At 36.0% G+C, this 6414-nt stretch overlaps 1 non-coding gene across 1 annotated transcript; it reads left to right on the top strand.

The window, feature by feature from the left end:
- The first annotated feature begins 4003 nt into the window (after positions 1-4003).
- LOC111720698 lies at positions 4004-4166 on the top strand. The gene has a single exon (XR_002770276.1). It is a non-coding gene; the product is annotated as a U1 spliceosomal RNA (small nuclear RNA).
- Positions 4167-6414: the final 2248 nt, after the last annotated feature.

Raw genomic sequence — 6414 nt, 5'->3', positions numbered from 1 at the left:
TTTAGATCAGTTCATATAGATCTTGCCATATTTTCTTTTTCCTGAAACATCTACCCTCATCATTCTTACAGCACAATAGTACTTCACAATTATATGCCACAGCTTGTTCATCTACTCCCTAATTGATCACAATTCCCTCAATTTCCAATTCTTTGCCACCACAATAAAGAGCTAATATTTTCTGTGTGTGTGTGTGTGTGTCCTTTTCCTTTTTCTTTGATCTTTTTGGGGTATAGACCTAACAGTGACATTACTAGATCAAGGGGTTTTATAGTCCTTTGGGCATAGTTCCAGGCTGTTCTCCAAAATATTCTATCAAATCCTCCAGCATTTATTATTTTTGATAGGTGTGAGGTGGTACTTCAGAGTTGTTTTAATTTGCCTTTCTTTAATCACTAGTGATGATCTATAGCATGTTTATATGACTATGGATAGCTTTGATTTGCTCTTCTTAAAACTGCCTGTTTATATCCTTTCACCATTAATCAATTGGGGAATATTTTATTTTTTATAAATTTTATTTGGCTCTCTAAATTTTTGAGAAATTAGGCCTTTATAAGAGAAAACTGTCTCATTTTTTTTCATATTATTTCATTGTCTATTGTACCTCTTAGCAAAATGTAGTTTCCATGATCACTTATTTTAATTAGCTCTAATTTTGCTTTTGCTTTGTCTGAGCTCATAATTACTAGCCCTGTTCTATTCACTTCAGTTGAAACATAATAGTCTCTCCTCTAGCCTTTCATTTCAACTCTGTTTGCTTCTTTCTGTCCCAAGTGCTCTTAAAAGCATTTTTTTTCTTTTTTGCACCTCTGAACCCTCCCAAGATATCAAGGGGTTTACTGCTAGATTTCTTTCTTAAGAACCAGGCCTTAAACCAAAACCATTTTATTCCATTTAAATTTAATTTTTTAAAATTGTCATCCTGATCTATATCTGATCACTAGACCCAGATGGCTCTGGAGAGGAAAATGAAGCAAGTGACTTTGCAAAGCTGGCCCAATTTACTTGCATGTCATAGCATCACCTCCCTGATGTCATGGTCCTCTTCAAGAATGAAGGACAAGCAACAACTTCTGTGTCTCTTGTACACAGCATATGGTTGTTTTCTGGTTTTCAATACTTCCTGCCAAATGCTTCTGTTCTATAGACTACCCCATCCCATTCCCGTTCATAGATATGATCACTAACTGTGCATCTCCCTGTATCTCATTTTCCTCTATTTGTCCTTTTCTCTTTCTTTTTATCCTGTCCCTCTTCAAAAGTCTATCTTATTTCCAACCACCACTTTCCCAATCTGCCCTCTCCCTACCCCCATATCTCTTATTCCCTTCCTTTTCTATCTCCCAACTGAATGTGTATGTATATTATTCCTTCTTTGAATGAATTCCACAAGCATTGCCTGCCCCTCAGTCTCCTCAATTCTTCCTTCAGAAAATTTGCCTCACTTTAGCTCTGCTTTCCCTCTTTTCCCAGTGCATCATTGTTTCACCCCTTCGTTTTTAAAAAATCATCACAATATAATCAACTCACACCCATCTCTTTTGTCTATGCAGACTTCTTCTAATTGCCCTAATAAAGTTCTTGGGAATTACATGTATCATCTTTCCATACAGGAATATAAATAGTTTAATTCTATTGAAAACCATGATTATTCTTTTCTATTAACCTTTTTATGCTTCTCTTGAATCTTCTGTTTGAATGTCAAAATTTCTCCTTAACTCTAGTCTTTTCATCAGGAATGCTTAGCCAGGCCTCTATTTCATTAAATATTCATTTTTCCCATGAAGAATTATATTCAGTTTTTGTTGAAAGATTATTTTTGGTTGTAATCCTACTTCTTTTGTCTCCAAAAGGTTACATTCCAAGTCCTCTGCTCCTTTAACATGGAAGCCGCTAAATCTTGGGTGATCCTGACTGTGGTTGAATTGTTTTTGAATTTTTTTCCTCAATGCTTGCAATATTTTTACCTTGACATGAGAGCTCTAGAATTTGGCCATAATATTCCTAGGGATCTTCATTTTGTGATCTCTTTTAGGAGGTGATTGGTGAATTCTTTTAATTTCTATTTTATTCTCAGGTTCTAAGTTCTAAGGTCTTAGGGCAGTTTTCCTTTACAATTTCTTGAAATATGATGTCTAAACTCTTTTTTTTATCGTGGATTTCAGGTAGTCAAAAAATTCTTAAATTATCTCTCCTCAATCTATTTTTCAGGCCAATTGTTTTTCACATGAAATATTTTACATTTTCTCTTTTTTCCGTTCTTTTGACTTTGTCTTATTGTTTGTGATTGTCTCGTCAATTCATTAGCTTCTGCTTGCCCGATTTTAATTTTTAAGGAATTATTTTCTTCATTGAACTTTTATATCTCTCTTTTTCCATTTGGCCTATTCTGCTTTTAAAGGAGTTCTCTTCTGTAGTGAATTTTTGTGCCTATTTTTACCATTAGGTCAATTTTACCTTTGAAAATATATTTTCTTCTTCACTGTGTTTTTTGTGCCTTTTTTATCAAGCTACTAATTGTTTTTCCATAAGTTTCTTGCATTTTCTTTCATTTCTTTTTCCATTTTTTCCGTCTACCACCACTCTTATTACTTCTTTTAACTCTTTCAGGAATTTCTAGTACCCTTAGATTTAATAAGTATCTTATTTTGAGGCTTTGTTTGTAGCCATTTTTACATTGTTGTCTTTTTTTAAGTGTGTCTTGGTCTTCCCTGCCATTGAGTAGTTTTTTGTATTCAAGTTCTTTTGTTGTTATTATTGTTGGCTCATTTTCCCAGCCTATTTTTTACTTTGAACTTTATGTTGGAAAGGAAATGTATCAAGCTTCAGATTTTTTATTGCGGTTGTTTTCAAAGATAGTTCTGAAGATCTACAAGTTTCCATTGCTTCCAAGGTGGTATTATTGTAGGAGAAATGTGTACTCTCATAAACTGGTGTGTGCTCTGGTCTTTAAACACTTGCAGCACAAGTTCTAGAGCTCCTCTTGGCCCTGGAACTGTGACCAGGGCCCTTGCTCTTTTGTGACTAATCACCAAGTTCTCTTCTTCACCCTGGAACTGCAACCCAGTCACCAATCAGGTTCAGCTGCACCCAGTGCAAGCAAAGCATCTCATATAAAATCTCTCTAACCAGGTCTCTAAACCCCTTATTGTCTCTGAGTTGACAGCTCCTGAAGCTGCTACTGATGAGGTTAGTGGGAGTCAGAGAGTTGTTATAATCTCTTTATGGTCAGTACACAGGTTCTTCATGAAAGAATTCATGAAACCCAAAATATTAATTAGCAAAAATGAAAGTTTATTATTGGATAGGAAGCTAGTTCTGCTAAGAGACTGACTTCTTTAATGGTAAAGTCCTATTAGGGAAAGAGAGGCTGACACTGAGAAGAGAATGTCTTCTCAGTAGGCAGGGTCCTAGCAGCTGCTTTGGACCTTCTGCAAGGAGTGAGCTTGGAAACTGCCCTTTAAAAGGAGAAAAGGAAGCCAAGGTTCCCAGGCCTAAATGTTTATCAGTATCTGACCCAGATCTCCTGTTGGGATTAACACTTCAAAGGGGTGCTTTTTGACCAAGATTTTTAATTGAATCAAAGGTCTGGCATCTCTGAAAGATAACTTATCTGGGGGAAGACTCCAAAAGGGATCACAGATCAAAATGGAGCACAGTGTCAGAGTGATAATCTTAAAGGGAACCGTTTCAGTAAAGGGAACAGTTTCCCTCCTCCTTCAATAATACTATTGTGATCATTTGTAAGGCCCAGCACTGGCGTTCTTGCTGCACTCCAGGCCTCTGCTCACCCTGATGTTACAAACCTCTCCTGTGAACTTCCTAAGTTGTCTTGGGTTTGAAAAATCTCTCTGATCTTTTGTTTTTTTCTGATGTGCCAAAATTTGACTTGAGATATTAAAATTGTTTGAAGGGCAATGTTGGAAGATTTTATCTGGATTTCATCCTACTGTACGTTATCATCTTAGCTTATAAACCCTTTTTAAAAAATATTTTGAGAACACTTACCTGGCAGAGGTGATTCCATGATCATGACAGTGGTTTCCCCAGGGCAAGGTTTTTCATTGCACTCCAGATGGATTGACCCTTGAGATTTCCTCAAATATGTGAAATTCAAATGCATAATTTGTGATAGTGAGGGACTACATTCCTGATCTCCCTGTTTCTGACATTGAAAGAAAAAAAATATATTTTAAGAAATGCATTTCAATATAATTATTTTCCTTTATAATTCTATATATTTTATTTTGTCTGTTTAAAAACATGATTCTGAGAAAGGTTCCATAGACTTCACTGGTTTTCCAAAGGAGTCTACATCATAAAAAAAAAAAAAGAGAGAGAAAGATTAAGAACCCTTGCACTAATTAATTTGTTTTCAATTTTTGGATCAAGCTAATATCCCAATGTTACTGGGATATTATGCCTACTGACACTTCACTTACCATGATGATAGCTACTAGTTTTTGTACTACCTCACTTCATCTCTGGCCCCTAAGTGCTCTAAAGAGCCTATGCACAACCCTTTGATCCAGCAGTGTCTCTACTGGGCCTATACCCCAAAGAGATACTAAAAAAGGGAAAGGGACCTGTATGTGCCAAAATGTTTGTGGCAGCCCTGTTTGTAGTGGCCAGAAGCTGGAAAATGAATGGATGCCCATCAATTGGAGAATGGTTGAGTAAATTGTGGTATATGAATGTTATGGAATATTATTGTTCTGTAAGAAATGACCAGCAGGATGAATACAGAGAGACTTGGAGAGACTTACATGAACTGATGCTGAGAGAAATGAGCAGAACCAGGAAATCATTATATACCTCAACAGCGATACTGTATGAAGATGTATTCTGATGAAAGTGGATTTCTTCAACAAAGACAAGATCTAACTTAGTTTCAATTGATCAAGGATAGACAGAAGCAGCTACACCCAAAGAAAGAACACTAGGAAACGAATGTAAACTGCTTGCATTTTTGTTCTTCTTCCCAGGTTATTTATACCTTCTAAATCCAATCCTCCCTGAGCAACAAGAAAACTGTTCGGTTCTGCACACATATATTGTATCCAAGATCTACTGTAATCTATTTAACATGTATAGGACTGCTTGCCATCTTTGCGGAGAGGGTGGAGGGAAGAAGGGGAAAAAATCGGAACAGAAGTGAGTGCAAGGGATAATGTTGTAAAAAATTACCCTGGCATAGGCTCTGTCAATAAAAAGTTATTTAATTAAAAAAAAAAAAAAAAAGAGCCTATGCACACATCCTCCTTTCATTTCCTGACCACCTGTATTTCAATGTTACAGGAAGTGCCATATTAGTGGCTGCAAAAACCATTGAGACATTTCATTATGAATTTTGATCTAAGCAGTAAGATATTTAGTCAAAAAACAATATATGGATACAAGACAAATGGCTGAGAAAAGTGTTCTTTAAAATATCCCACTCATATTATAAGCAAATTAGAAGAACAAAGGATAATTTATCTCTCAGATATGTGGAAAAGGAAGGAATTTGTGGCCAAAGAAGAACTGGAGTACATTATTGAATGCAAAATGAATAATTTTGATTAAATTAAGTTTAAAAGTTTTTGTACAAACAAAACCAATGCAGACAAGATTAGAAGGGAAGCAATAAACTGGGGGAAATTTTTTACATTCAAGGGTTCTGATAAAGGCCTCATTTTTAAAATATATAGAAAATTTATAACAATTCAAGCCATTCTCTAATTGATAAGTGATCAAAGGATATGAACAGACAAATTTCAGATGAAAAAATTGAAACCATTTTTAGTCATATGAAAAGGTGCTCTAAATCACTATTGATCAGAGAAAACAAATTAAAACAACTCTGAGGTACCACTACACACTTCTCAGATTGGCTAAGATGAAAGATAATGATGAATGTTGGAAGGGATGGGGGAAAACTGGGACACATACATTGTTGGTGGGGTTGTGAATTTATCCAACCATTCTGAAGAGCAATTTAGAACTATGCCCAAAGGGCTACCAAATACCCTTTGATCCAGGAATGTTGTTGCTGACCTTGTATCCCAAAGACATCATAAAGGAGGGAAAGGGACCCACATGTGCAAAAATGTTTGTGGCAGCCCTTTTTGTAACGGCAGGACACAGGAAACTGAATGGATGCCCATCAGTTGGAGAATGGCTGAATAAGTTATGGTATGTGAATGTTATGAAATATTATTTTTCTATAAGAAATGATCAGCAGGATGATTTCAAAGAGGCCTCGGGTGACTTACATGAACTGATGCGAAGTGAAGTGAGTAGATCCAGGAGATCATTGTACACAGCAACAGCAAAATTATACAATGGTCAATTCTGATGGACGTGTCTCTTTTCGACATGATTCAGGCCAGATTCCATGGCCTTGTAATTGAGAGAGCCATCTACATCCAG

The sequence above is a fragment of the Sarcophilus harrisii genome, chromosome 4 (genome assembly GCF_902635505.1).
Source record: "Sarcophilus harrisii chromosome 4, mSarHar1.11, whole genome shotgun sequence".
Taxonomy (NCBI): Eukaryota; Metazoa; Chordata; class Mammalia; order Dasyuromorphia; family Dasyuridae; genus Sarcophilus; species Sarcophilus harrisii.
Note: the sequence above shows the minus strand (reverse complement) of the source record. Positions and strands in the feature narration are given on the sequence as shown.